Source organism: Mus pahari, chromosome 8, assembly GCF_900095145.1.
Source record: "Mus pahari chromosome 8, PAHARI_EIJ_v1.1, whole genome shotgun sequence".
Lineage (NCBI taxonomy): Eukaryota > Metazoa > Chordata > Mammalia > Rodentia > Muridae > Mus > Mus pahari.
In genome coordinates this window covers 39,953,838-39,960,299 of record NC_034597.1, presented here as the reverse complement: position 1 = coordinate 39,960,299, position 6,462 = coordinate 39,953,838, and the positions used below count along the sequence as shown (strand labels likewise).

At 42.9% G+C, this 6,462-nt stretch overlaps 1 pseudogene; it reads left to right on the top strand.

The window, feature by feature from the left end:
- The first annotated feature begins 4,662 nt into the window (after positions 1–4,662).
- LOC110325791 lies at positions 4,663–5,227 on the top strand (annotated as a pseudogene).
- Positions 5,228–6,462: the final 1,235 nt, after the last annotated feature.

Genomic DNA, 6,462 nt, shown 5'->3' with positions numbered 1-6,462 from the left:
ATATCACTGACTCTGTCTCTTGGAATATGTGTTTAACATTTTAGGTAGCTTATGTATAGTTACCTACTATTTCTAAGAGTATTGTGGTGTGTGTGTGTGTGTGTGTAATATATATTAGGTTATATATATAAAACTCTAAATGTATTTTTACAACATTCTTTCATTCTACAATTATTCTAAAAATAGTTTACATTGCAGCAAGGATATTTGAGACCAGGTTTGTTGCACAGTTCTGATAGATTTCAGGAAACTTGGGGCAGGGGTGCATGCATCATTGTGAGAACAGTTATGCCACGTGTGAGGCTTGTCATCTTTATGGATTTTGGTGATGGGGCATTGGCTGGATTTGAAGAAGTCCGTGTTTGTGTGAAGCTGATCTTCATATGAAGGATGTGCACAAGCTGGTGAGCATAGGCTGGCCGTCATTACTTTTCTGTTGCTCTGATAAAGCACTGCCGCCGAGGCCATTGACAGAAGACAGAATTTATTTGGGTTTATAGCACCACAGTGATAGGAGTCCACGGTGGGAGAGCAGAGGCATGGCGGTTGGAGCTGGAAGCTGAGAGATTACACTTTGAACCGCAAGCAGGAAGTAGACAGTTCACACTGATGGTGGCACTTGGATTTGAAACCCCAAAGCCCAAAAAGCATAGAAAAGGTAAAGAGACCTCGCAGGCATTAGCTAATGCCCAGGAGCAGCTTGAAGAACTCCAGGAAGAACTCCTGTCAGAGAGAGCTTTCTCAGAAAAAGGCCCCCTCAACTCTAAATCAGAGAAGTACAGAGACACTACTGATGAGGAGGGAGCAAGGCCACACGTCCAAATCCTCACAAACAGCACCGTTAACTGGGTACCAAGTATTCCAATACCCAAGACTGGGGGACGTCCTCACTCAAACCACTACAGGCTGGAACTGTGGATATATACATATATATATATATATATATATATATATATATATAGTGTGTGTGTGTGTGCATGTGTGTGTGTGTGCATGCGTGTGCGTGTGTGTGCGTGTGTGCGTGTGCGTGCGTGTGTGTGTGCGCGCGCGTGTGCGCGTGCGCGTGTGTGTGCGTAAAACTCTGGTCATCTGACTTATCTGAGCCGTCTCACCAGCCCCTAATCTGGCTCTTGTCATACATGTATACAACATATCTCGATCATGTTCACTTCCCATCCTCCCCCCAGGCACTCCCAACACATCTCCCACATTCGTGGCCTCTTCTTTTTCCACATAAGTCACTGAGTCCAATAGTGGATGTGTGTATCTGTGGAGCTATTACCAACCTACCAGCAAAGAAAAAACAAACAAAAACGGATACCCTCCTCCAGTGACCACCGATTGACAATGGCTCCTTAGCTAGGGGTGAGGACTCACGAGCCCCTCCCCTGACCACAATGGAATGTTGACGGCCTTGATCCTGTGTGGGTTACCACAGCGGTTGTAAGCTCATGTGTGCGACAGCCACATCATGTCCTGACCCAGGATTTCACCCCTTTCCCTCCCCCAACCTCTAACGCTTACCGTCTTACATCTTTTCTGCACCTTCTTCTAAGATGTCAGAACTGTGGGTTTGACATGACCTACTGTGACGTCATCTTTAAGTACTGTTGTTCTGGGATGCCTCTTGCCTTCTGAGTGTGTGCACTATATATCTCCCAATGGATTCTGAGTTTTCGTATTCAGCTTCCCTGTTTGCTCTTCTCAGATGAAGGACTTTCTGCACTGGTTTCATGAAAATTGACACATACAAGTAAATTTGGGGGTCCCTGAATCTCAACATCTGTAACTCAAACGGTATTTCAACTGAAGTCAGGACTCTAGAACTCCAGTTTTCTGGCTTCCTGTGACCCCCCTCCCCCTTCCCAAAATGTGAGTTAGTTTTGAGATTTGAGTGTTTATATCTAGCCTATTATACCTCTTTGAAAATTTACAGATCTTTCCATTGTTTTCCAAGTTCTGAAATGATAACATGTTTATGAGCCTGGTATATTTTATGTGTTGTGTTGGACACAGCCATGGCCTTTTGGGATGGAAAACTCTTCATTTAGTTTGGAAAATCATCATGAACTTTTAAAAAAGTGTACATATATTCCAGGCTTGCTTGGAACCCACTACATAGTCATAGAAAGTCATGACAGTCCTACTTCCCCTCCCAGGTGCTGCCACACCCGGCTCTGACGAAGGCTTTTCCTGTTGGTAGCCACCCCTCCATTTCTCCGTCATGGTATAATGCTGACATTGGATTGGCTGTCCTTCCTCTATAATACGTTGTGATTACTATCCCAGCCCCTCTTTTCTTTTCTTTTCTTTTCTTTTCTTTTCTTTTCTTTTCTTTTCTTTTCTTTTCTTTTCTTTTCTTTTCTTTTCTTTTCTTTTCTTTCTTCCTTCCTTCCTTCCTTCCTTTCCTCCTCCTCTTCCTCCTCCTCCTTCTTCTTTCTTCTTCTTCTTCTTCTTCTTCTTCTTCTTCTTCTTCTTCTTCTTCTTCTTCCTCTCTCTCTCTCTCTCTCTCTCTCTCTCTCTCTCTCTCTCTCTCTCTCTCTCTGACATTATCTGGCTATGTAGTCTATACTGGCCTTGAGTTTTCAGTCCTTTGGCCTCTACTTTCACAAGAGCTGGGACCAGAGAGGCACAGACTAATGGAGGGGGCGTGTCCCCAGTACTCTGATTTCAGAAGGGTTCATCAAGTTTTCTTCTACTGTACATCTTGGGCTTTTCTTTTAGATTCTTTTTTTCTTTCTTTCTTTTTTCCTTTTTTTTTTTTTTTTTTTTTTTTTTTTTTTTTTTTTTTTTTTTTTTCGACACAGGGTTTCTCTGTGTAGCCCTGGCTGTCCTGGAACTCTTTTTACATATTTTTAAAACATTTTTCTGAATGCCCACATTAATTAGACTTCCCATTTCAAGAACTTCAGGTCTAATGCAGGTTTTCTGAGAAATAATTCCATTTCTCCTTTTTCATCTCCTTCTATGTTCTTTATTTCTTCCAAGTTGAAACTTGTTGAGTTTTTTTGTTTGCTTATTTCGTTTGTTTTGAAGTGGCTTTTCTTTTTTAAAGCTTTTTTGATACCGAGTTGGAAGTTTTTCTCAGACACTTAAGATTTCTTGGTGTTTTGCCTGTTTTAGAACAGTTCACTTAAAAGCTTGAAAGATTCTATGCTTTGCACCAGGAACAGGTTCGCGGGTCTCACTACAGAGTGGCTGGCCTGGCCTTATGGGAGCTCAGTGTTTCCTCTAGGCTGCTTTAGATCTTAGATTGGCAAAGAAGAAACTTTGTAGCTGCTGAGTGGAGCAGACTGCGCTGTCTGCTTCCAGGGAACAAACACAAAAAGGAAGATGTTAAGTGCAGGAGAACATACATCACACGTCATCTCTTCAAGAGAGTGTCCATTCCGCTAACAACTCCTAGAGCTCTCTCAAGCTCACCCATCCATTCCTAACACCCCCTTTCCCTCTTTTTATGGGAACTGGGCTCAGTTTTCCATCAGCTAAGAGAGACTGAAGTTAATGGAGTTCCAATTACACCCTTAGCAATTTTTCTAATGTTCCTCTTGGTTTCAGCTTCATCTTCATACACATTTTCATAAACACTGGGGCCATCGACCCCAGAGGCTTTGGGGACATGATTTTGGGGGTTGTGCCTCTCGTCAGGTTGACGCCCCTCCCCCTAGTGAGATGGACCAGCGGCCATTTCCTTACTTTAATTTCCTTCCTGCAGACCTTGAGCTGCAGACTAGTTTTAAAAGAATAGTTATTTCTTTACTTATTCATTTATTGTGGTTCTAGGTATCAAACCAAAGGCACCGAGCATGCTGGGAAAGCACTCCATTCAAACCCTCCTCTGCCCCAACAAAACGACAACAACAATCACAACAAAACCACCGCCATGATTACAACAACCTCAAAACAAAATGAAACATTCCCTGCTGCTTCTGTGTTTGGATAAAGTACTTAGGAGAAATTTGCATATCTAACTACTTATCTGCTCTTTCAGGGAAAGTAATCGGATAATGGGACTGAGAAGTTCTCTTGGGTCATATAATTGAACCACCAGCCAGCTGCCTATTTCCTATCAATTAAAGTCAAATAATTATTGTAATAATTTTGCGAGTTAAAATACAAAAAAAAAAATCCTCTTATAAGTACTTACGTACTAGGATTTCTTTTAAAATGTTTTAAGTGGATGGCGATGATGGTGATGCGTGTGTGTATGTGTATGCGCTTGCACACACACACACATACACACACCCCACAGCATGGGTCAGAAGGTCAGAGGGCAGCTTCCAGGAGTCAGTTCTCTCCTGACTTAGGGATGAACTTACGGTGTCAGGCTTGTGCGGCAGTCATTGTTAGGTCTCCTTGGTAAATCTATAGTGAATTCTTGTGCCTGGCCTTCAACCTGTTAGTGTCTTGTGACACAAACAACCCAAGCAGTCAAGAAAAACTAAAAGCACAATAATATAAAATTATATGGTGAGATATTAAAACGCTAAGGTGAGGAATCCTAGTTTAAAATTTTTAAATATTGGGAAGTAGCTGAAATTTTTTATACTGTTTAGATGAAGGAGGATATATTTGTGAACACAGATTGAGTTATAGTGTATTTGACTTGGGCTTATATTTCAAGATCTTATTGGGAGTTCTTTCGCGGCTGCGGCTGCAGTCATGAGTAGGCTTAGGTTACAGAAGAGGCTTGCCTTTAGTGTCCTCTGCTGTGGTAAAAAGAAGGTCTGGTTGGATCCTGATGAGACCAATGAAGTCACCAATGCCAACTCCCGTCAGCAAATCAGAAAGCTAATTAAAGATGGACTGATCATCCGGAAGCCGAGTCTGTCCATTTCTGGGCTCGTTGCTGGAAAAACACCTTGGCCGGACGGAAGGGAAGGCGACTGCCAACGCTCGGATGCCCGAGAAGGTGACCTGGGTGAGAAGGATGAGGATCCTGCGCCGGCTTCTCAGGAGATACCGGGAATCTGAGAAGACTGACCGCCATATGTATCACAGCCTGTAGCTGAAGGTCAAAGGGAATGTATTAAAAAACAAGCGGATTCTCATGGAGCACATCCACAAACGGAAGGCAGACAAGGCCCGCAAGAAGCTACTGGCTGAGCAGGCTCAGGTTCGCAGGTCTAAGACCAAAGAAGCACCAAAGCGCCAGGAGGCGCGCCTCCAGGCCAAGAAGGAAGAGATCCTCAAGACTCTGTCCAAGGAGGAAGGGACCAAGAAATAAAGTTTCCCTCGTGTCTGTACATAGTGGCTTGGCGGTGGCCTCACAGGATCAGTCATTAAAATAAAACAAACATTAAAAAAAAAAAAAAAGATCGTATTGGGTCATTCTTAACTGTCGTGGTCAATGCTGTTCAGAGGTAACATTTACCTCTGGCTGGTATTAACTTATCAAGATACGGACAGGTAGCCTGCGCCTGTACTCCCAGCAAGTGGAAGGCGGAGGAGAGCAGACCAGGCACTTAAGGTCGTCTTCCAATGCGTAAGGTAGTTATGGCCAGTCTGGGTTATGTAGAAGCTTATCTTAAAAACAAAACAAAACAAAACAACCCACTACCATCAATAGATGCAAAACTTAATTTAGATCTACTAATCATTTTCATGGGGCAAAACTATTTTCTCATACAGAGTTGCCTCACTTGCTCAAAGCCACCCTGTTTTTTCCAAACTTCTGATCATAACGGATCCTGCAGCTACAGGCTTCGGGTCAGAGTAAATCCTGTAGTGCTCTGTAGCTGTATGAGGGCGTGAAGAAGCTCCTGCTGTTAGCGAGAGAGGACGCACAGTGTCCGCTGTTAGCGAGAGAGGACGCACAGTGTCCGCTGTTAGCGAGAGAGGACGCACAGTGTCCGCTGTTTATAAAACCATCAAGGGAAAGAGTCATATGCTTAATATGCTACCTTTCGTGTAAAAGCAGGAAGGCATAGAGATACACTTCTATATGTGTTTATCTGTGCATGAAGACTATTTTATAAGGTTGCATTTTTAAAAGTTAAAGATGAGCTGGGAGGTGGGAACTTGGCGGGGGGGGGAATCTGGAGAAAACGTTTTTGCTATATACATTCTTCTTAGGATAGCAGGGGTTTTGTTTGTTTGTTTGTTTTAAAGAAAAGTTAAATTTAAAACTATTCTACTTTAATAACAAAGCCACATCAAACGAAACTGGATTTACAAGAGTGTTTTGTTGTTGTTGTTTGTTTGTTTGTTTATTTGAGTTTGTGTGCATATGTGTGTGTGTGTGTGTGTGTGTGTGCACCCACACTCAGAGTCCAGGCTCAGGACCAGTTGATTAAGACGAGGCTAAAGACATTTGGGTTTTCATGTGCTCTGCCCATTTGTATCACTCATTCTCAGCTCTCGACTGCATTCTGTCTTGGCACACATGGCTGTCCTCTGAGGCTCTGGAGAAATGGCCATTAGATCCAATGGATCATAGGTTGACATTGTTCTTATGCCTCC